General features: G+C 34.4%; 1 long non-coding RNA gene across 9 annotated transcripts; it reads left to right on the forward strand.

The window, feature by feature from the left end:
• The first annotated feature begins 821 nt into the window (after positions 1–821).
• On the forward strand, positions 822–25,121 carry LOC107961964 (uncharacterized). 9 transcript variants are annotated; one of them, XR_005928790.1, is made up of 8 exons: positions 823–1,044; positions 1,321–1,470; positions 1,555–1,672; positions 1,755–2,114; positions 2,283–2,330; positions 7,473–7,557; positions 24,388–24,497; positions 24,918–25,092. It is a non-coding gene; the product is annotated as an uncharacterized lncRNA (long non-coding RNA). The 9 variants fall into 9 exon arrangements; XR_005928789.1 differs by having other exon boundaries at positions 822–1,044; positions 1,321–1,672; positions 24,918–25,093; XR_005928794.1 differs by lacking the exon at positions 24,388–24,497 and having other exon boundaries at positions 825–1,044; positions 24,918–25,121.
• Positions 25,122–25,830: the final 709 nt, after the last annotated feature.

Consider the following 25,830-nt stretch of genomic DNA (forward strand, 5'->3'; position numbering starts at 1 on the left):
TTTGAGGATGGATTTGAGTCTTTTAAGGAGTCAAGGGTTGCATTGTTCAACTGCCTCGGTGAATTGAATTTTCCACCGCTCAAATTAAATTCCACTGGCCTGTGACGGTGATTGCGGAGGAGCTTGAACCTTTGAAGACTCCTCCAAGTATTATCCATACTTGGAAGTCCAATTATTTTCTACGAATAAGGTACAATCATTTCAATTTTTTTCCTCTAGAATCATCAGATTGTAATGAAGCATCTTATAAAAGTGATTGAAATGAAGTTTCGCAGGCCTAGCCTGTACTTCATGAACAATGCAAGTCCTTGGCAGTAACCGGATATCCGTGCTTTTTTTTTAAAATTATTTGATTCTCCAAATTTATCTAAAAATTTGAGTTCATAAATTATTCAAATATTACTACTCAATATTATTATATGTTGGACATTTGAATATGTAAAAAAATCTAAATTTAGCATTTTCAATCAGATTCGAATCTACAAAAATTCAAATCTATCCACGAAATAATATAAATTCAAAGAAAAATTAATTTTAAATAAAATTTATTTATAATTAACATTAAATAAATATAAATTAACAAAAGTAGTTAAATAAAAATCTAAACAAATTAAACATAATAATTTCACAATAATTTTTTTTAAATATAAATGACTGAGCTTTTATTTAATGAATAAAGAAAGTAATTACAAAAGTGGGCCTTAGACCTGCCCGCCTCAGAATATAACCAATAATCCTAAGTTTCTAAAAAGCAAACTTAAAGAAAAGGAATAAAGTAGAAACTGACAAAATATTAAATGCATATAGACAGAAGATAAACCTACTCAGCCCCAGTAATTTCAATGATAGCTGGACTCCACAATGCTTTTTGAATCGTAATTTCAAGGTTGTCCATCCATTATGTCGATAGCTCTGCCCAAATAAAATACATCCATTGCTATCCCCTAAACTTCACCCCCTTCTCTCCATCATCTTCTAGTCTGGTCTCCTTCCCCAACGTCCTTTCGGAAACAAATTTTGCAGATTCGGGTCTTCTTGAACCAGGTAAAAGGTTACTCCGCTCGCTAAAGCTTCTTTTGCAATCTTATGGGCACACGAGTTTTCTATTTTGAGAATATGTTGGAATTTTATTGTTTGGAAATGAACACTCTTACTTTGAATATCCCGTATGATTGTTCCTATTGCTTATCTATCTGTTTCAGTTGATTGACACTTTCTGATTACTGTTCACGAATCCCCTTTGATTTGTACTTCTTGAAAACCCATTAAGATCCCTAACTTAATTGCTTCCAATCCTGCATATGCTTTTGCCGCGAACAGAGATGGAACATTATTGTGAAGGATCGTCTTCGAGGCCAGCAATTTGTCTCTGAGGCCCCAAACCACCACTCCGGACACAAATTTGAAAGTTCTTTTGTCAAACGCCATGTCAAAGTGCACTTTAACCGTTGATAAGGCTTCCATATTTCTGTATCTTCTAGCCTTATCTAGGCTTTCCTACTTTGCTCTCGTTTCCTCTTGCTCAGCCTTATAACTTATAATTTTCTGTGATAGTTGTCTTCCTGTTATAGACACCTGCTCATGGACAAGCTGGTTTCTGGAATACTAGATAAGCCATAAAGCATAACAGAAAAATCGACTCTGCTCCTCGGACCCTTTCATGAATACCCAGGTAAGCAAGTCCCATAGCTCAAAGATTAAGTTATTATTGACCCAAGAGATATCTAAAAGCTGCCAAACTTCTATACTTGTAGGACAGTGTCTGCATATGTGAGAGCATCCTCATCCCCCGAGCTACAACGGAGGCATTGGATGTTCGTGAGTACCCTTTTACACCTAAGGTTGACAAACGTGGGCATGTAATTCTAGGAAATATGCCAGATCGTTATTGCAACTTTTGTGGGAAGCTGTAAACTCCATAGTTTGCTGTAAATTTTTTAGATTCGGCCTGTAATAAATAACTTCTAGAATCTAGTAAAGAATTCTGTAATAGTTTATAGGCACTACGTACAGAAAACTCTCCCGACTATTCTCCCTTCCAAACTTGAAAATCCGCATGACTAGTTCCTGCAATAGGGATCTGCAATATTTTGTGAGCTACCTCTTCATTAAAGGTACTGCATATCAACTCTGTTTTCCATTTTCTACTCGAACAATCAATTAGATCTGAGACTAACTCCAGCTCCTTATTGTCTGTCCTGTCCTGCCTATTGATTGTATCTATCCCTGGGATCCAACAATCATTCCAAATGGAAATATCCCTTCCATTTTGCACTCTCCAGCATAATCCATCTTGAAGAAGTCCCTTTGCCGCCCAAATTCTCTTTCAGGTAAGGGAAGGTAATTTTCCTAATCTTGCCTCAAGAAAATTAGACTGTGGATAATATTTTTCCTTTAAGACTTTTGCTAATAATGAGTTAGGGTAACAAATCAATTGCCAGCCTTGTTTAGCTAAAAGCGCAATATTAAAATGACTTAAATGTCGAAACCCTAAACCCTCATTTTCCTTCAAACTATAAAGAGTTTTCCAAGTACACCAATAAATATCCTTTTTTCCTCTTCCCTGTTACCACTAAAATTTCGCAATAATACCCTCCATTTCATTACATAGGGTTTTCGGCAGTAGGAAACATGCCATCGTGTAAGTTGGAATCGCCTGAAGGATGGCTTTAATAAAGACTTCTTTTCCTCCTTTGGATAGATATTTATTACTCCAGCTGTCAATACGCAATTTAATACGATCCTTTAAATTTTGGAAAGACTTTTTTCTCCTACCCACTATATTTGGCAAACCAAGACCAAGATAGCGTTCTGGTTCCTCCGAACATCGAACTGACAATAGACTAGCAATTAACTGTTTATTCACCTCTGTCATATTCTTGCTAAAGAAAACCACAGACTTTTCAAAATTAACCTGCTGACCCGAACAAGATTTGTAATAGCTTAAGATTACTTTCAGCTGATTCGCACCCCAAACTGTTGCCTCCCCAAATAGAATACTATCATCTGCAAATAATAAATGCGATACCGCTGGTCCACTCCTACTAGCTTTCACCCCTTTTAAGCTTCCTTCCTGCATCGCTAGTCTCATCAAGCTTGAAAGACTTTCTCCACATAATAAAAAAAATGGACTTAGCGGATCTCCTTGTCTAAGACCTTTGGTTGGTTGGAATCTCTCCTCAATCAATCCATTAATGACAATTGAATAAGAAACAGATGTTATGCATTTTATAACCTCTTCAACCCATTTTGTAGTAAACCCTATTCGAATCATCATTGCCTTTAAAAAATTCCATTCAACCCTATCATACGCTTTACTCTTGTCCAATTTCACTGCCATTAATCCCTTCTTTCCCTGCCTTTTGTGCTTAAGCGTATTAAGAATTTCGTATGCTATCAACACATTGTCTTAGATTAATCGTCCTGGTACAAAGGCACTTTGCGCTTCATCAATACACTTTCCAATCACTATTTAGAAACGGTTTGCAATCACCTTCGCCAATATTTTATATAAAACATTACATATACTAATTGGACAAAAATGCGACATATTTACCGGATTATATTTTTTCGGAATAGCACGATATTAGTATGATTTAGCGAACTAACCTTTATATTGCCATTAAGAATCTGTAAGCAAACAGAGGCAACCTCATCTCCAATAATATGCCAGTATTTTTGGTAAAACAAAGTTGGAAACCCATCCTCCCTTCGTGCTTTAGTTGCCCCCATCTCAAATACCGCTTCTCGAATTTCTTCACTGGTATACATTGCTGTTAATTTCTCATTATCTCCCTCAGGCACACAACAGTCAATGCCAGACAGCACATAATTATAATTTCCTCTATTTCCAGCCGTAAATAAGTTATGAAAGTAAGACCAAGCAACAGCTTCAATTTCATTAAAAGCTTTCGTTTCCCTGCCTTCATCGTTCTGTAACTTATGAATCCAATTCTTTCGTCACCGTTGAGATGCTGAATTGTGAAAAAAAGCTGTGTTTCTATCCCCAAATTTCAGCCAATTGAGTCTAACCCTCTGCTCCCAGTAACATTCATCTTTTTTTATTTTGAAGTTTAGTTGAATTCTCGTATCAATCATTTCTGCCATATTTCTTTCATCTTGATCATTACTCATCAGTTTCGTTAATTTATTTGTAAGAATCTGTCGTTTTCTCCTTCTACTCACTCGAATATTCCCTGCCCAAAAAATCAAACCTTTCTTTAGATTTTCTAACTTCATCAGTAGCATTCCTGAGGATGACTCCTATAAACGCTTAACTTCTTCAAAGAAAGTATCTTCCAGCACTTGCCAAGATTCAAATTTGAAAGAAATACTTCTTTGTTTTTCGTCGCCTTTCTTTGTATTAATAAAAAATGGGCAATGATCTAAGAAAGTATGTACTAGATGTTGAACTTTGACCTCCAGGAACATGGAAATCCATCCTGCCATAGCAACTCCTCTATCTAACCTTTCTTGAATATTTGTCTCTGGTAAATTTCCTCTCTCCCATGTAAACCAAGTGCCAAAATACCCTACATCAATCAATTGGTAGTCGTCTAAAGTTTTACGGAATGGCTACATTCCTCCCTCATCTCTTGGCAATCCTCCATTTTTTTCAAACCCATACATGATTTCATTAAAATCTCCACATACATACAAACCAAGGGATATCCTTTACTGTTGTCAAACTTTTTAACATTTCCCAAGCTTCATTCCTATCCTGTGCATATGGGGCACCATAGAATCCTGTATATCTCCACTTTGTACTAGCCTCATTATCATCGACAAATACATCAATATGCCTTTTGGAAAAAGTTTGAAGTGTTATGTGAATATCCACTTTCCATGCCAAACATAGCCCTCCCCTAGTGCCTTCAGCGTCGACCTCAATTCCATTTTGAAAACCATAACTTCTTCGTATTCGTTCCATTTTTTTCCCATATAACTTCGTCTCCATAAAGAAGACCATTTGGGGATTGTGTAACTTCAGCATATGCCAAAGTCGACGAATTGTTCGTGGCCTCCCCAAACCACAAACATTCCAACTCAAGATTTTCATTTTGACCGGTCGGCTTGCCTTTCAGCAGCCACTGATAATAAATGATCAGAATCTTCCCCTATCCTGGTCCTTGTCGTAAGAGTTTCATACCCTCCTCTGCTAGATGTCTCTTCTATCACGCCTCTACTTCTCTTCTTCCTTTCTTCTCCAATGATAACGCTGTCTTCAAGATCATGCTCCATGGCAGATTGTGATTGATCCATCCCTACATATTTCATTGACTGATCTAGCAATGGCATCTTCCCTTCCAAATTAAAACCCAAAATTGGATCAATTTTTATCCCACATTTTCCAACAGTTCTTTCTTTCCAAGACCGATCTCTCAATACTTTGCTTCCATTCCATTGTCCCCTATTATTCCCCTCACCTTCCTCCTTAAGCCAAATACTATTTATTAATAGTACTCTACGTGATTGGGATCTCAATGGTAAATCCCACCCATATTAGCGACCTTTACCCCAAGAATCATTTTAGCATCACAAAAAGAATTATTATATCCCAATCTACCACAATAAAAATAGAAAAGTGATAGACGTTCATTTTTGAACATGACGTAGGAGCATCGTCCATTAAACATTATCTGTTTCTTTCTTTTCAACGGACGTCTGATGTCCAATTTAGTTCTAACTCGCATATCATTTCAATTTTCTTTCCCTATGCCTGATCCATCATATTTTAAAAACTCTCCTAAGAAGTTCCCCAACTGTACTGCCAAGTTTTCAGAAAACAAATCAACAGGGACATCATGAATTTGAACCCAAAAAGGGGTATGAATTAATGGAACTTTCAGTGGGTCTTCCTCTTGTTGTAGATGAGATAGAATCAAGAAATGATTATTAAAGGTCCATAGGGCTCTTTTTAACACCCGTTCCAAATCCATAATGTGAAAAAACTAAAATAAAAACCTCTTTTCTCTGAAATCCCGAATTTGAACACCTTTTACTGGATGCCATAGATTAGCCATTGTACTTTTAACAGCCTACCAGATAAAGCTCTATTTCCCTTACTACGAGAGGATCTGTTGATATCTGTAAAATTTTGTTTTCCTTATCATTAAGAGACAAAACCGCTAAATCATTCTCCATTCCTGCATGACGTGAAGTCGAACTTGATGAAAAGCTTCTGACAACCAGCAGATTGATGCTAATCTCTATACTCCAGACAGATCTGGAAAATAAAAATAATAAAACACCGATTGAAAAAAACCTAAACGCATACCAGGGGCGGCAAACAAGAAACGTGATAGGGTAGCAGGCTTTTTTTTAAAAATAATTTCACAACAATTTAAATATACCTACCAACTTTGCATAAGAATTCTAAACAAATTAAAAGTCTCAAATAATTTAGTTTCACATTTAGAGTTTAAAGTTATATATTATTAATATAAAAATGTACATTATATGATTATAAATATAAATAAAATTGTGTATAATTAATAACTTACACCACTAATCACATATATTAGGAAAATGATTGTCTCAGCGTCTCTAACTTTCCATGTGACATCCCGAATTAGGGTTTAGTTTGAATAGTAATTTTGAAATCACAAATCTGAAGTAGAAGTAATTAATTTGTGATTATTATGAGGTTTATGATATAATTGCATGCTTATGTGAAAATTTCATGAAGAAATTTTATGAAAAAAGGGTCCAATCTGACATTCAGGACTAAATTGCAGAAGTTGCAAAATGTGAGTTCTAGAAGCTTTAAGCATGAAATTGCCATTGATTTTTAACTAGAGGTCCTTAAATAGCAATTTTCTTAATTTCTATTTTTATGGACAAAAAAGGGTGTGAATAGGAAAAATTTGAAAGAATGGCTTTAAGGGCATTTTTTTCATTTGATTAATAAAAGAATTAAAAGGGAAAATGAAGTAAAAATCTTGTCCATATTTTCCATCAAGTGTCGAAAATTTGAGAAGCCATAGCTAGGGTTTTTCTTCAACATTCAAGCCCGATTATAAGTATGTCCTAGCCCCGTTTTTAATGTTCTTTATGTTTTTGAGATATTTGAAGCATGGTCTAGCTATTTCTACCACTATTTTGAGCTAGAGTTCATGTTCAAAAATTACCCATTTTGGTGTTTAATGGAGGAATATGAAAGTTTGATGTATGATAAACATCTTTTACTAAATGGTTTTTAATGAAAACACCTAAAAACGACCTTTTGGTAAAATTTGTAAAATAGGTGGTTAAAAATCTTATTTGAAAGAAAATGTGGGCTGATATAAGTATGATATAAGTTCAGCTAGGCTTGGGTATCAAAGAAAATGAATACATTTCATTTTACGAGCCTAGGGGCTAATTTGTAATTATGTAAAAGTTTAGGGGAAAAATTATAATTTTATCAAAGTATGATTTATGGACTATTTTGAACAATGTGATAATTAAATAAGTGAAATTTGCTATTATAGATAAAAAAATGGAGTCCGGACCTAAACTGAGGAAAGAACAAGGTTGTGGACTAAATCGAATAGTAGCCATATTTTGGGTACCGAGGTAAGTTCGTGTGTAAATAATGCAACATTACATTATTATTTTTTAATGCTTTAATATTGCATGAATTGTGTAATTGTCTTTGTGGATTTAATTAATGATGACTCGGTGACAATTTAGTGAAGTTTGATATCTTAAAACCCCAGTTGAACCTTAGGAATAGTTAGGATACAAATGTTATGACATTAGGGTTATGTATGAACCCATGTAAGACCATGTCTGGGACATGGCATTGGCATCGATTTACGATCCCACGTAGGACCATGTCTGGGACATGGTATTGGCATCGATAAGTGATCCCATGTAAAACCATATTTGGGATATGACATTGGCATCCTACCATGTGTATGAGAGTTCTCGAGTATCCTTTAGTAATTTCGAGTGGTTCAACGGGTAATCCAAAGACTATGTCAAAGAGATGACACGGTATAATCATAATCATGTCTTGTTTATATATGTTTAAGTGCTCAATTATGCCATGTTAATTGCATTTGAAGTCAGATATGTGTTTGTATAAATAAGGGTGGTAATTGGATTGAAAAATAGCCTCAATATTGTCCACACGGTCTGCCCCATGGGCATGTGATCCGACCGTGTGTCTCCTGTACCTTAATTAGGTAAAACAAAATGCTCTATAGTAAACGCACAGGTAGAGACACGACCGCGTGTCTTAACTGTGTAAAGGACACGGCCTCAGGACATGGGCATGTGACCAGGCCGTGTGAAGTCTGCACTTAATTTTTAGAATTTAATTCGCCACACAGCCTAAGCACATGGGCGTGTACTTGGCCGTGCGACCCCAATTGTGTGATGAAATAGAGAAGTTACACGGGTTGAGGACGCGGGCGTGTCCCAAGCCATACGTGTGTATGATCCTATTTCATGAAAATTTTTCTAAGTTTTCCTAAAATTTTCTAAAGTACTCAGTTTAGTCCCGAACTACTCCCGATGTATGTTTTGGGCTTCGTAGGCCTATATAAGGGACAATTTGCATATGTATGAATGAATTTTATTTGAACAAAATTTTATGGCCTGGTTTTTTATGTTTGCTTGTGATTAAATCTGGTAATGCCTCATCCTGTCCTAGTGTCGGGTATGGGTAAGGGGTGTTACATTTAGTGGTATCAGAGCTACGGTTTAGTCGATTCTTGAACTAATTTAGCATGTGTACGAGTTTAGCTATACATGCCATAAATGAATTATGATAGTGTGATGACTCTTGACCTTTTAAATTGTGTTTTCATATAGTAATGGATCCCAATCGAGCTGAAGCTGATGACGTAGAAAGTAATGCACCAGCTCCCACTCAAGGGGCAGCGCCAGTTGAGAGTAGACCCGTGACCATGAGTCAAGGAGGAGATGAGGCTAAGGAAGCCTTTCTCCATATGATGAATGCCTGGTATACGGAGTTCGTTCGATCGAACCCGAACGCTCAACCCTCTCCACCCCCACCTATCCCTCAACCTGTTCTTGTAGCACCCCAAGATATGGATTTTATGAGATTGAATAGACCTCCAGTGGATAAAATTCGTAAGCAAGGAGCTAAAGAGTTTTGAGCTAGTATAGATGATGATCCCGAAAGGGCAGAGTTCTGGCTTGAAATACAATCAGAGTATTTTATGAGTTATCATGCACACCCGAGGAATGCATGAAGTGTGTTGTGTCACTCCTAAGAGACTCGGTTTGTCAGTGGTGGAACACCCTTGTGTCGATTGTACCAAATGAGAGGGTCAATTAGGAATTTTTCCAATAGGAGTTTCGTAAGAAGTACATTAGCCAGAGATTTATCGATCAGAAGCAAAAGGAATTTCTGAAGTTAAAACAGGGCCGAATGACTGTAACAGAGTATGAGTGTAAGTTCGTAAGACTCAGTAAGTATGCCTAGGAGTGTGTATCGACCGAGGCCATCATATGTAAGAGGTTTGACGATGGGTTAAATGAGGACATCTGATTGCTGGTTGGCATCCTAGAATTAAAAGAGTTCGTTGTACTGGTTGAGAGAGCTTGCAAGGCCGAGGAATTGGCTAAAGAGAAAAGAAAAGGTGAATTTGAGTCTTGATATTCGAAGTAGAGACAGATGAGTAAGTCACTGCAGTCTTCATTTAAGAAATCGATGGAGTTTAATACTCGATTGAGTGCTTCATTGGGTACTCAAATAGAAATAAGGATAAGCAGTACTCGGTTTCAAAAGCTCAGGCTACTTCAATTGTTACTGTTGGTAATGCTCAACCGAGTAGAATAGAGTGTTCACATTGTGGTGGATGTCACTTCGGTAAGCTCCGAGTTAGTGATGGAGCTTGTTTTAAGTGTGGTTCCCAATATCACTTCATTAGAGATTGCCCCAAGAGGGTTGAAAAAGAGAAATTTCTGAGTGCAAGATTGGGTAATATTGCTTCTTAAGGAAGGCCATAAAAAAATCTAGGAAACGGAGCAAGTAGTAAGGGTGCACCTAGAGACTCAGTTGTTAGGCCCAAAGGTAGAGCCCCCGTGAGGGCTTATGCCATTCGCGCTCGCGAAGAGGCTTCATCTCCGGATGTGATTACGAGAACTTTTTCTCTCTATGATACTCATGTTGTTGCTTTGATTGATCTGGGATCTACCCATTTGTATGTTTGTGTGAAATTGGTGTTTAGCATGACTATATCTGTTGAGTCTACAAAATTTGTGATAAAAGTGTCAAACCCTCTAGGCAAGTATGTGTTTGTTGACAAAGTATGTAAGGATTGCCCTTTAATGATTTAAGGTCATTGTTTTTCAGCTACTCTTATGCTTTTTACGTTTGATGAATTTGATATAATACTTAGCATGGATTGGTTGACCATGCATGATGTGGTGGCAGAAAAATCATTGAATTGAAATGTGAAAGTGGTGATGTTCTTCGGGTTGAACCTGATGAATCGGATAGCTTGCTCGTAGTGATTTCTTCTATGACTGCTCAAAAATGTGTGAGGAAGGGTTGCGAAGCTTATCTTGCCTTCATATTGAATACAAAAGAGTCTGATTTGAAAGTTGAATCAGTTTCGGTAGTATGTGAGTATCCGAATGTGTTTCTGGAAGAGTTGCCAAGATTGCCTCCTATTAGGGAAATTGAGTTTGGTATTGAGTTAGTTCCTAGTACTGCACCTATTTCGATCACTCCGTATAGGATGGCTCTGACAGAGTTAAAGGAGTTGAAAGTTCAGTTACAAAAGTTAACGGATAAAGGTTTTGTTAGACTTAGTTATTCTTCATGAGGAGCACCAGCACTATTTCTGAAGAAGGATGGTTCCATAAGATTGTGTATAGACTACCGACAGCTCAATAAGGTAACCATAAAGAACAAGTATCCCTTGCCAAGAATCAATGATTTGTTTGATCAATTGAAGGGAGCCACAGTGTTTTCAAAGATGGGCTTGAGGTCTGGTTACTACCAGTTGAGAGTTAAGGAGTCCGATGTGCCGAAAACTGCATTTTAGACGAGGTATGGTCACTATGAATTTTTGGTTATGCCTTTTGGTTTAACGAATGCGCTCGTTGTATTTATAAATTTAATGAATCGTATTTTCCGACCATACTTGGATAATTTTGTGGTTGTTTTTATTGATGATATCCTGATTTATTCTCGTGATGAGACTGAGCATGCTGAGCACTTGAGAACGGTTTTGCAAACTTTGACAAGCAGTTGTATGCTAAGTTCAATAAAAGTGAATTTTGGCTTCAAGAAGTCGGGTTTTTGGGCCACATTGTTTTGAGTGACGGTATTAGAGTTGACCTGAGTAAGATTTCGGCTATTGTTGAATGCAAATCGCCGAGGAATGTAACTGAGGTTAAAAGCTTTCTAGGCTTGGTCGGTTATTACAGACGGTTTGTGAAAGTATTCTCCATGATTGCTACTCGAATGAAGAGGTTGTTACAGAAAGATGTCAAGTTTGAATGGATAGAAAAATGCCAACAGAGTTTTAAGAAACTAAAGGCATTATTGACCGAGGCACCGGTTTTAGTACAGCTTGAACTAGGAAAGGAATTTTTAGTTTATAGTGACATCCTTGAATGGATTGGGTTGTGTACTTATGCAAAAAGGCAAGGTGATAGCTTATGCCTCGAGGCAGCTGAAGCCACATAAGAAAAATTATTCGACCCATGATTTTAAGCTAGCCGCTATTGTGTTCGCATTGAAGATTTGGAAACACCATTTGTATGGTGAGAAATGTCGAGTATTCACTAATCATAAAAGGATTTGATGACTCAAAAGGATTTGAACCTACAACAACGGAGGTGGCTAGAGTTGATAGAAGATTATGAGTTAGTGATTGATTATCACCCGGGAAAGGCGAATGTGGTCACCGATGCTTTGAGTAGAAAGTCGTTATTTGCTTTTAGGGCTATGAATACACGATTGGCTTTATCAGATGGTGGTTCTATTCTAGGCAAGTTGAAAGCTAGACTGATGTTTCTCCAGGATATTTGCGAAGCTCAGAAAAGTGACTGTGAGATGCAAGATAAGAGAGCATAGTGTGAGTCAGGTATCGAATCAGAATCTCAGATTCGTTTCGATGGTTGCTTGACATTTTGAGATAGAATTTGTATTTCTAAAAATACCGAGTTGATTCAGAAGATTTTCCATGAGGCACATAGTGGTTGTTTGACTATACATCCGGGTAGTACGAAAATGTACAATGACTTGAAGAAATTGTATTGGTGGCCGAATATGAAAAGAGATATTTCAGAATTTGTTTTGAGATGCCTGATTTGTCAGCAAGTGAAGGCCAAACACCAAGTACCTTCAGGCTTACTTCAGTCTGTGATGGTTCCCGAATAGAAATGGGATCGTATTACTATAGATTTTATGACTTTGACACTGAAAAAGAAAGATGTTGTATGGCTTGTTGTTTATCGATTGACGAAGTCGGCTTATTTTATATCAGTACGTGCCGACTACTCACTAGACAAGCTAGCCAAATTGTATATTTTTGAAATTGTGAGATTGCACGGAGTACTTTTGTCGATTATATTAGATAGAGATTCGAGGTTCACTTCACGATTTTGAAAAAAGTTACAAAAGCATTGGGTATGAAATTGAATTTTAGTATCTCTTTCCATCTGCAAACTGACGGTCAATCCAAAAGGGTAATTCAGATTCTTGAGGATATGTTACGGTGCTATGTTCTTGAGTTACAAGGTAGTTGGGAAAAGTACTTACTGTTGGTAGAATTTGCCTACAACAACAGTTTTCAGTCAAGTTTGAAAATGGCACCGTATGAGGCATTGTATGGGCATAAGTGCCGAACACCCTTGTATTGGACCAAACTCAGAGAGAAATAGATTCATGGAGTTGATTTAGTTAGAGAAATTAAAGAAAAGATAAAGATAATACGTGACTGCTTGAAAACTGCTTCGGAGAGATAGAAATCCTATGCAAATTTGAAACGAAAAGAATTGAGTTTCAAGTCAGTGATAAGCTATTCTTGAAAGTATCTCCATGGAAGAAAGTTTTGAGGTTTAGCTGGAGAGGCAAATGAAGTCCACGCTTTATTGGACCGTACGAGATTATTGAAAGAATAAGGCCGGTAGCATATCGGTTGGCTTTGCCGCCTGAGTTTGAAAGAATCCATGATGTGTTCCATGTGTCTATGTTACATCAATACCGATCAGACCCTTCGTATGTGATTTCATCAACAGAAGTTGAGATTCGACCGGATATGACTTATGGCGAAGAATTGATTAAGATTTTGGCTCGGGAAGTCAAACAATTGAGAAACAAAAGTATTGCCCTAGTGAAAGTATTATGGCAAAGACGTGGGGTCGAGGAGGCTATATGAGAGACCGAGGAAAACATGAAAAACCAATACCCAGACCTTTTCATTGGTAAGATTTTCGTGGACGAAAATCCCTAAGGGGGAGAGTTGTAACATCCTAAATTAGGGTCTAGTCCAAACAGTGGTTTCAAAACCACAAATCTGAAGTAGAAATAATTAATTTATGATTATTATGAGGTCTATGATATAATTGCATCCTTATGTGAAAATTTCATGAAGATATTTTATGGAAAAAGTGTCTAATTTGACATTTAAGACTAAATTGCAAAAGTTTCAAAATGTGAGTTCTAGAAGCTTTAAGCATGGAATTGCCATGGATTGTTAATTAGAGGTCCTTAAATAGCAATTTGACCAATTTTTATTTTTATGGACAAAAACGGGCATGAATAGGAAAATTTTGAAAGAAAGGCCTTAAAGGCATTTTTGTCATTTGGTTAATAAAAGAATTAAAAGGGAAAATGAAGTAAAAATCTTGTCCATATTCTCCATCAAGTGTCGAAAATTTGAGAAGCCATAGCTAGGGTTTTTCTTCAACTTTCAAGCCCGATTGTAAGTATTTCCTAGCCTCGTTTTTAATGTTCTTTATGTTTTTGAGATCTTTGAAGCATGATCTAGCTATTTCTACCATTATTTTGAGTTAGGGTTCATGTTCAAAAACTTACCCATGTGTGACATGCATGTATTTTGGTGTTTAATGGAGGAATATGAATGTTTGATGCATGATAAACATCTTTTACTAAATGGTTTTTCATGAAAACACCTAAAAAATGACCTTTTTTTGTAAAAGTTGTAAAATAGGTGGTTAAAAATATGATTTGAAAGAAAATATGGGCTGATATAAGTATGATATAAGTTTGGCTAGGCTTGGTTATCAAAGAAAATGAACACATTTCATTTTACGAGCTTAGGGGCTAATTTGTAATTATGTGAAAGTTTAGGGGAAAATTATAATTTTTCCAAAATATGATTTATGGACTATTTTGAACAATATGATAACTAAATAAGTGAAATTTTCTATTATAAATCAAGAAAAACTGATTCTAGACCTAAACCAAGGAAAGAACAAGGTTGTGGACTAAATCGAATAGTAGCCATATTTTAGGTACCGAGGAAAGTTCGTGTGTAAATAATGCAACATTACATTATTATGTTTTTAATGCTGGGACATGGATTTGGCATCGATAAGTAGTTTCGTTTAAGACCATAGCTAGGCTTTCGACATCGATATGTGATCCCTTGTAAGACCATGTTTGGGACATGGCATTGGCATCGATCTACGATCCCATGTAAGACCATGTCTGGCACATGGAATTGGCATCAATAGGTGATCCCATGTAAGACTATATTTGGGATATGGCATTGGCATCCTACCATGTGTATGAGAGTTCCCGAGTATCCTTTAGTAATTCTAACTGGTTTAACGGGTAATCTAAAGACTATGTCAAAGAGATGACAAGGTATGATCATGATCATGATCATGTCTTGTTTATGTAAGTTTAAGTGCTCAATTTTTCCATGTTAATTTCCTTTGAAGTTAGGTATGTGTTTGTGTAAATAAGGGTGACAATTGGCTTGGAAAATAACCTCAAAGTTGCCCATATGGATAGACACACAGGTGTGTGTCTAGGCTGTGTGTGACACACGGTCTGCTCCATAGGCGTGTGATCTGAACGTGTTCCCTGCACCTTAATTAGGTAAAACAGAATACTCTGTAGCAAACACACGATCAGCCGTATGAAAGACACGGCCTCAGGACATCGGCATGTGACTAGGCCATGTGAAGTTTGCACTTAATTTTTGGAATTTAATTCGCCACACAGCCTAAGCACACGGGCGTGTGACTTGGTCGTGTGACCCTAATTGTGTGATGAAATAGAGAAGTTACATGGGTTGAGGACACGGGCGTGTCCCAAGCCATATGGGTGGGTGTGACCACATGGCCTAACCACGCGGGCGTGTGACCATGTTTCATGAAAATTTTTCTAAAGTTCTCAGTTTAGTCCCGAACTACTCCAGATGTATGTTTTGGGCTTTGTTGGCCCATATAAGGGACAATTTGCATATGTATGATGTAACACCCCAATCCCGTATTCGTCGCCGGAATAGGTAAAGGGGCATTACCGGACTTGAAACTCATATCAGAACAGTAAATTTTTTTTTTGAAACATTCCTTTAGATAAGTACTAAAGGCAGTCAGGGATACAATTTAAACCTCTATAAGTACACATTCAAAAGATGCCATTTTCGCATGGCTTATATACAGTAACCAAAATATTCTTCGGCCACTGGTCTATTCTATACATGCCATAAAATAATTCTAAACATAACAGTAACAAGCAGTGGATAGTGATAGTGTGACTAGTTGCTGACGATCCCCGAGCCTGTAGCTTCGAAATGAGATCTATAAAACAGAGAAAACAAAGTAAAAGGAGTAAGCATTACAATGCTTAGTAAGTTTTAAGCAGTGTCAGCAGATAACAATCAAATTATAACATAGTTGTTCGTATTTTTATTTCACTATTCTTTCGGGCATACCATCCCTTTTATCGAATATGCACATCTCATCATATACAATAGGCAGATAAACTTTTACATAAAAGTGAGCTCATGTGACAGATATATTGTATAATTTTACATAACCTCTCACACTGATCCGATGTCACATAATCATAGGAATAGTCTCATAGATTGCTCTCGTATGCATCACATAACTACCTTATGATTTAGTTCAAATCAAGCTCACATATAAACTTGGAGTACATACCTGTTTAACTTTTCGCATTGAATATATTTATAAGCAATTCTTATTACGAAGTCTTATAGCTTTAACCTCTACTCGGATTATCGGCGAGGCCTTTAGCTCAGATGAAATCTCCACACGTAGTTATCGGGTCTTACCCGGACATAATCTCCACACGTAATCATCGGGTCTTACCCGGAATATATTTCCAAGTTTCATATACCTTTAAACACATGTTACAACATTCACATCGACTGTCATATTTGTAATTCATTTGCCTCATCAAGTATCTAATAATACACACCTTTCACATTTGGTCATTCGGCCACAATATACACACATCGCCTACATATTTCACACTAGCCATTCGGCTTTACCACATATACATATCTCATACATATTTCACATTAGCCATTCGGCTTTACCACATATACATATCTCATATATATATTTCACATTAACCATTCAGCTTTACCACATATACATATCTCATATATATATATTTCACATTAACCATTCAGCTTTACCACATATACACATCTCATATATATATATTTCGCATTAGCCATTCGGCTTTACCACATATACATATCTCATACATATTTCACATTAGCCATTCGGCTTTACCACATATACATATCTCATATATATATATTTCACATTAACCATTCAGCTTTACCACATATACATATCTCATATATATATTTCATATTAACCATTCGGCTTTACCACATATACATATCTCATACATATTTCACATTAGCCATTCGGCTTTACCACATATACATATCTTATGCATCAATTTCAGCAATAGCTTATAAGCAACTCAAATAGTTTCATCAATGTTTACAACAAATTCACATATTCACTACAAGCTGTTTTCCTGAGCAATAGTCACTAAATTATTTATAACTGGAGGTACAAAACTCAAAATCAATTGCCGTTAATTTTCCCTGAGTATAGACTCATATATCTTCCATCCATAAAATTTTCAGAATTTTAGGTTTGGCCAATCAATACCAGATTTTTCTTAAAGTTTTCCCTGTTTCACTGTTTGACTAATCTGACCACTCTTCCCTACGAATCAAATTTCTCATTGTACAGAATTCAAAATGTGTTCTATTTGATTTCATTTGAAACTAGACTCATTAAGGAGTCTAAGCATATAAATTTTATCTTATAACCATTTTTTTAAAAATTATAATGATTTTCTAAAAACCGAACAAGGGATTTCGGAGTCATTCTGACACCGTCTCACTCAACTTTAAATATCTCTTTATAGGAAATTTCTTTGCTCACACGGTCTCTTTTATAAGAAACTAGACTAATTAAGATTTGATTACATATTTTATTCAGCCTATAATTCCACACCATCAATTTATGGTGATTTTCTAAAATCACGTTACTGCTGCTGTCCTAAGCAAAATATTACAGTTTGCTCTTAGATTTCCAAGTCCAAACACTTATGAACTCACCATTTGAGTTTAAAACATATCATGGCCACATCATATCTTATTAAATCAACTCATTATGTCCTATTATGATTGAATTTACTCAACGTTTAATCATTTAAAACTTACCTCGGAAGTGGTCGACGACTAGATATCCACGGCTATTCGTTTACTTTCTCTTTTCCCCTATCCGACTTTGATCCTCTTTGCTCTTAAGCTTAAGTAAAACAATAGATTTGCTTAAGTACTTAACTAATATTATTCACTTAACAATCACATTTGGCAATCACATATCATTTAATCTATATCTAAAACAATAGATTTCAATATGTATCATATTTAATAATTCATGCCATGACTCGATCTCATGCTTATTTAATTTATATCTAATTCACGTTCACAAGCAAAGAGCCACTTAATTTATCATGCTTCCTTATACATGAATTTAATCATATTGCCGAATATTAACCCAACATCACAAGAATAATCACTATGAAACTTGCCTTAATACACATTTTATCCCATTGCCGAATACATATATATATCAAACAAATATTTATTCACATAACAACAATTCATTCACTTCTCTATAAATGGTCATAATCGGACATTATAAACAAATCAACTAGTTTAGCATTCAAATTCTTCTAACCATTCCTCAATCATTTACTCAATGAACAACAATCCAAGCACATCAAAGCATAGTCGAATGTATCATTCTTCTTAAATTCAAAAATAAATGCATGGGCTAACTTCAAAATCTATTTAACAACTCAACTTTATAAACACATATTCGGCTAGGAAGAAAGATTGATAATTTAACAACCTTAGCTTAACATATAATTTGTTGTAACACATCTTTAAGCATTCTTTTATTCCATCAACTCAAAACACATTCATCACTCACAATAACTAAGTTCATATTCGGCAATGGCCTCCAATATAGTGACCGATTCTTCTCAACTAGCACCTAGTGTACACACATGATCATTTGTTTGATTCAAACACCTATCCACCAAAAATTCATCCAAATTAACAAGAAAAACAACCACATTCCTTGTTATCTACCATGACCGAAACCCATATTCATTCACCAAATATCAAAAATTTAACATGGGTCCAATAAGGAACTTAGAAATTTACTAGGATTTAACTAATATTTCAAAAATTAACCAAAACTTCTTACCTTAATATTGACCTTAGATGGCCGAATGCTTCACTCCCTTTTTCCTCTTTTCATTTCGGCCAAGAAGAACCGATTTCTTCTCTTGTTTTCATCACACTTTCATTCTTTTCTTTCTTTTATTATCCTTAGTATTTCTTTTATTTATTTCCTTTCTTTTACATAAAATAATGACCATTTCATGGAGATTCACTACATATTCTAATATATGCACCATCATGGCCGGCCACTATGTATAAAAAAAGGAGTATTTGACATGCAAAACCATTGTTTTCACTACATGCTTTAATAGGTCCTTATAGATTAACCTATCACATTTCACAAGTGTCACACATAAGTCCTATTAACTAAATTCACAAGCTATTAACTAGATCGAAGCTTAAAACTTTCACACATTCATATTCACATATTTTAGACAATAATTATCATATTCAAATAATTTGGTGACTCGGTTTAGCGGTCCCGAAATCGCTTTCCGACTAGGGTCACTTTAGGGCTGTCACATATGAAAGAATTTTATTTGAACAAAATTTTATGGCCTGGTTTTGTATGTCTGCTTGTGATTAAGTTTGGTAATGCCTTATATCCTATTCCGGTGTCAGGCACGGCTAAGGGGTGTTACACTCCATGCAAGTTACAAACGTATATCAGCCACAAATCTTAATATGAAACAAGTATACTTAAATGTCCAATAAAAGGACTAAATTACAACTTATAAGTTTTGGTAGCTTTTGGAATATTTTGACCAAATTCATTTCTAAGTTGAATGAGATAATCATTTGGTAAAACTTGTAATACTATTGACTAGAAGTCTCTTAATCCCATAGATGAAGTTCTTTAATTTGAAAATCATTAACTCCACATCATCAGACACAAAGTTTTCTAGTTGCACCATATAAATGTATGATCAATGTTACTGTTGAGAAACCATTAATTGAATATTCATCTGATGCAACTCAAGGTCAAAATATTCCACTAAAGTCATTATAATCTTTTCTCTAGTGGACCATTTAATGACATTCGTTCTTGAGGCTAATGAGTTTATTTTTCTAGAACAATTACCTCTTCTTGAATAGGGAGTTGTTCAATATTATCTTATTAAGGTTCTAGAATCACTTATTGATCAATGATAGGTATGAGAACCTAAGCATTGTCAAAAGTGATAGTAGGAGTTGAGTTAGAATCCAATTCTTCCTCAAAAGCAATGTCTCTAATCTTATTTCTCCCTCCAAACACAACATCTTCAAAACATGTTGCAATTTTCTTCTAAAAAATATTCCTAATTTTGGGATCATAAAACTTATTGCCTCTAGATCAATCAGAATTTACTTGATCCTTATACTTTATAGACATCAAAGAAGTCAAAAGTGATGTCATTTCAACCTTGTCATTTTTAGCAAAATGCTTCTCAATTTTGTTAAGGAAACCCTTGGCTTGATTAATCTTTTCAGATTCTGTACCCTTAAAGGCTTTTGGAATGTTGTTTTTCATGATCATTAGACTCATGTGATTTGAATGATCTCACATCTCAAAATCCCTCTTAGCATCAGGGGTGCTTTCTATAGTGAGAGGTGCAGGTTATTCTTTCCTTAATGCAAGGTCTATGTCCATACAATCAAGCATTAGAAATGCCTTTTCCATTCCTTAAAAATAGTCTCATTAAACATGGGTATAGAATTTATATTAGCAGATATTGTGGCAGTAAAAGATAAACTAGTTGAATCCAAAACAAAATAGATAAAAACAAGCTCACATCAATATTCATAAGTAAACAATAAATTCAAAATAATGGCTAATCCCATTTCAAGATACCAAACACAACATTAATATCAAGTCTTTGGACAATAATATTAACAATAAGCAGTACTCTTGTTGTAGCAATCAAACATTGACAATAAATTATGTCAAACAATGAATTAATCTTTGGACTAACATATTGCTCCATAAAGTACTTTATAATTGTCACACATTTATCACCACAGTTGTCATTGAAATTCTTCCGAATATTAACTTACCTTTAGGTCAATTAATAAACACATGGATCACAAAAACATGTAATCATCTTAATATTTTAAATAAACTAATCTACGCAAAAGAGGTCACTTTGGCGGTGTTTTCTTTCAACTAATCTATTTAAAATATTAGACATCCTTAATTAAAAATCAAAGTCAAAATCTGAATTTTTTTGTTTCAAAATATTTTTTTAATTTGATCTTTCAATCAAATTAAAAGATAAGAATATATATATGTATATATATTTATCCTAAAACAACATACAGTGATGTTGGCAAATATAATAATAGCTGAATAAATCAAAATAACCTCACATAAGACTTTAAATTTAAACCAAAATAATTTGAATAAAGGAAAACCTCATATCAAGATATCGGACACTCCATTAATATTTCATCTTTGGACAAAATATTAACTTGTAAGTGATATCTTGGTGTAGTAATCAAACACTGACAATAAGAACATGTCAAACAATAAATCTTCCTTTAAGTTGATTTATTACTCACATGTAAAATCGAATAATCGTCACATGTTTATTACCACAGTTGTACATGTAATATTATTAATCTTCCTTTGGGCCGATCAATATTAATGTAGCTTAAGTTACATGCATACAACCTTTTATATTTTTTTTAAAAATATATAAACATTTTAATATTATTAACCTTCCTTTGTGTTTCATGATAATTGTATATATGTGGCAATAATTGGTAGTCATTTATTCCAACAACAATAGGGGCACATCAAAGCCAAAGCACATAGACTTTAAGCTCTTGATTGTTAAAGTAAAAGTTCAGAGTGGTTAGGTGCCTATAAAGCATATTGAGTGAACTCCATAATTGCGGATCCGCTTCTTTAGGGACTACACCTAAGGTATTTCATGAGCACATTGCTCATATAGGTGTAATGTCATTTAATGATATTTGGTTTTAGTGGGAGTTTGTATTTTTAAATGCTTTTATGTTATAGATACATTTTTGGTTATTTTAGTTTACGGATATTAAATTTATTTTCTGTAGAAATAAAGTTTATTTGGTTCATTCACACTCTGTTTTTGGTAAGGTTTGATCTTTCTAAGATTTGAGGAGGACCAATTGAAAATAGACATGTTTAGATCATATTGCATGTAATTTCCATGCTACATATCCATACTTGATCTATGTCATTTGGTTGTGTTAATAAACGTGATCAGGGATGGATTTAGTTATGATATATCTAACGAAAGTCAAATTGGTTCTATATTAACATAATTAATGGACGAGATTTTTCGGAATACCTTTTGGATATGATAGTAAAATTTTGAGCTCATAAGGTTATATAATGACTTGTAATTATAGAGTAATTAGTGTGTATATATATGGTCCAAGTGGGAGATTGTTGAAAAATATGGACATCACATACATAATAAGGGTAATTACATGTTATTATTTACTATCATAATAGGTTAGTCCAAATTAAAAGTGATCTAATTTGGTTAAGGTTTATTAGGCTTTAATTATTAAATAAAGTATGGGTCAAATATGTATAGATACTCTAGTAACTAATTTCTAATTGATGATGGGCTGATTAAAAATTAGGGCTAATGTGCCAAAGTTATATACATTAGGGTTATGGTCCCTAAATTATACACAAGATAACTTTTCTAATATCCCATCTTTAGAAAAAAGAGAGCCACATTCTTTAGATTACTTGCGTGCTAATTTGAAAGATCAAAACCTCAATATCCGTAGATTTCAAGAAATCAATGAATTCAGGTACGCCTTCGTATCTAGTTTTGTTCTTGATTTATTTTTGATGATTTGACATGACAGATCCTGATTTGCAGTTCTAATTTTATATTAGATATTATTTACTGTTCTAACAACACCTTCTCATGTTCATTGATCATTTACACCGCACTCAAAAAATCACTCTTGAGCATGACTTGCTTAAAGCTTTCCTCCCAAGCTATAAAGAGACCCTCGTAGATAACCCACAACTCTGATTTTCGATTAGTACAAACACCCAAGAACCGAATACACCCAGCTATCCAACATCTGCCCTCATCCCAAATCACATTACCTATAGAAGCAAAGTTACTAGTCAGGTAAACCACGTTATCACAGTTAACATTCACCCAATTTGTAGTCAGTTGTGTCCATTTTGCATCAACATGGTTGCTACTAACATGCGCCTTGTCTTGATTGAAAGATGTAGAATGTTTGTCGCCCAAGCTTTGCCCTATACAATAATAGCAATTGAGTCGATGCTATCACCCCCCAAAACAACCAAATTCTTTTCCTTCCAAATTTTTCAAACCATAACTCCGAACACAACACTCCAATCTAACTTTCGAGAAATGACACTCATAATATTTATTGTAATAGTTCATTTTTCAGTGGTATCGGTAATAGTGATTTCAGGATTACGATTCCAACGAGTGAGTTCGTAAACATTAGTAATTAATATTTATGAGTTAAATATAGTACTATAGTGAATTTTGATTGGATTGATTTTATTAATTGGTTATTTAGTCAAGTATAAGTAGTGCATACTGAACGTTAGTGGTTTTGAAAAAATGAGGTATTGGAGCCTCATTTTCATAAACTAAGTTTGTAAATATTTTTATTAAATATTTACAGAGTTTTGGTATAAGTAGGTTGAAGTTTGGTTTGATGATTTTGATGATTTGATAGTTAATTAAGGAAAAATAACTAAATCATAACAACTGTAAAACTTTATTGCTATTGATTTATAATGGTTAAATGGCTTAATTAATAATTAATAATTAATTAAGGCCTAATTTAGCAATTTAACATCTTTTAAATGTTTGTACTGTTAGTGCTCATGTTTTTCTTAATTATATTATGTTAAATTAAGTTATAATAAAATAATAAAAGGTTAAAGTTAATAAAAACAAAAAAAAAATCATGATTTTCTATCATTTTCTTCTCTTCCAACTGAAGAATACCATTGTTGAGATTAGAGAGCTTCGATCAAGCTTTTAGTGATGCATGTAAGTACTTTTTAGGTCCGTTTTTCATAATTTTTATGTTTTTGAGATCGTTGCAACTAGGTCTAGCTAACTTGTATTTCAAAACTGTTAAAGGTTTTAAAACTTGTCATTGATGAATCTTAGATTTTTTTTATATAGAAAATGGTAGATTTGGAATTTATGAAATGTTTAAGGACTATTTGATAAAGTAAATTTGTTAATTTTGCATTTAGGGACTATATTGAATAAAATATAAAAGTTTAGGGAAATTATGTACAATGAAATTTAAAGATTATAAGCATGAATTTGAGTGTTATATGAGATTGGTATTGATATTTTAAATCTTAACTATTATATAGATCAAGTTGATGACTTAGGCAAAAAAGGGAAAAACTGTCGAATAGTCCCTAGTATCCAAAGCGTTACCATTTTATCAGATAAGTTCATACAGTATAAATATGTTTAATTTGCTGTTGAGTTTTATATGTATGTTCATTAATGTTTGATTAGAAATTTGAATTGGCTACGAATTAGTACCTAAATTAAAAATTGAATCAAATTGAAATGGATTGTTGCGAAATGGTATAATGTAAGTTTAAATCCCAATGAAAATAGTAAAAGTCTCGTAAACGAGGTTATAATTTTGCCCAGGTTCTAAGCTTCTGTATATGTTGCAGACTCGAGAATACATGTTTAGGCTCTGAGCTCCTGCATATGTTGCGAACTCGAGAATATAGGAATATTAAGCCTGGCCAGGCTATTTATCATATAGGTTCAACCTTAACAGGTAACCAAGAACTATTACTTTAACTTGTATACGAAGTTCTTTTATAAAGATTCATCGGGTAGGAATAAAAGATGGAAATATAAAAATTTAAAATTGGTGTTGGCAAAAAGGATGAACATGATATGAATGGTTATGATAAAGATATATGATGTAATTTGAATGATGGAAGTGAGCAAAGTGATAAATTGGAAATGGATTCATGATGTATTTTGAGTTGAAGTTGGTATTTTACCATTTGAAATTATATATGTGGTTTGACCTAAATCTCATTTGATTGATATTGTTTTTAATGTCATGATAGGTGAACTTGTTTCATATTGATTCATGTAACTGATAAATGATTAAATTAAGTTATTTGATTATATTATATGAGCTTACTAAGCATTTCATATACTTACTCGTGTTACTATTTTTTTGTAGATTTTGGATGCCTGAAATGTGTCGATCGGATCAACGAGAAGCATACACCTTTCATCTTTCGATTCTGTAGACTTTTGATGTTTCGAACTTGGTTATTTGTGGCATGTATGAGTTAAAAATTGAAATGTAAAGTTGTGTTTGTGTATTCGCATGGTTGAGTTTGATTGTTTATAAATATATGAATATATGCAGATGGTAACTTGTCATGTGATGGATGAATTGTTACAAGACTTGATATTAAGAATGTTTAGGTGAATGGTATTATACATATGTTTATGATGGTGTTATGAAATGGCTATAGACTTTGGTTGTGTTAAGAAAATGCTTATATTTGATATGATTGAGTTGTGATATGAAATGGTTGAGACATGAATTGAGTTTATTGAAATATGTAATTTTTGGTGTTGGTTTGATTGACACAAAAATATCACTATAGGTCATTTGAATGGTTGGACTGCAAATTGTTCAAAATAGGTCATTTTTGCTGCACACGAGCTACTACATGACTGTGTGTCACACATGATTGGATGACACGACCATGTATTCAACATGTTCAGGATGGTTTTTAGTCCACACGACCACAGTGAGTTACATGGCCTGGCGACACGACCGTATGACCTTGGATTACACAACATTAGTTTGTTACACAGGTTGGGGACACGACTGTGTTATATTACACCACACGGCCTTAGCCCTGTTACACAGTCTCGCCACATGGTCTTGTAACCCTTATTTTCCTTTTTACCCAATATTCTATAAATGTTTCAAATTAGTCCCGATTTAGTTCCGAGCTCATTTAAGGGATTTCATAAGCCCGAATGAGACTTAGTTTTGTTTGTAATGCATGTTTAGCATAGACTTAACTTATTTATATTGAATTATAGATTACTATAGAGTAATTTGTATATGAAAG

Source organism: Gossypium hirsutum, chromosome A06 (assembly GCF_007990345.1).
Source record: "Gossypium hirsutum isolate 1008001.06 chromosome A06, Gossypium_hirsutum_v2.1, whole genome shotgun sequence".
In the NCBI taxonomy this organism is placed as follows: Eukaryota; Viridiplantae; Streptophyta; class Magnoliopsida; order Malvales; family Malvaceae; genus Gossypium; species Gossypium hirsutum.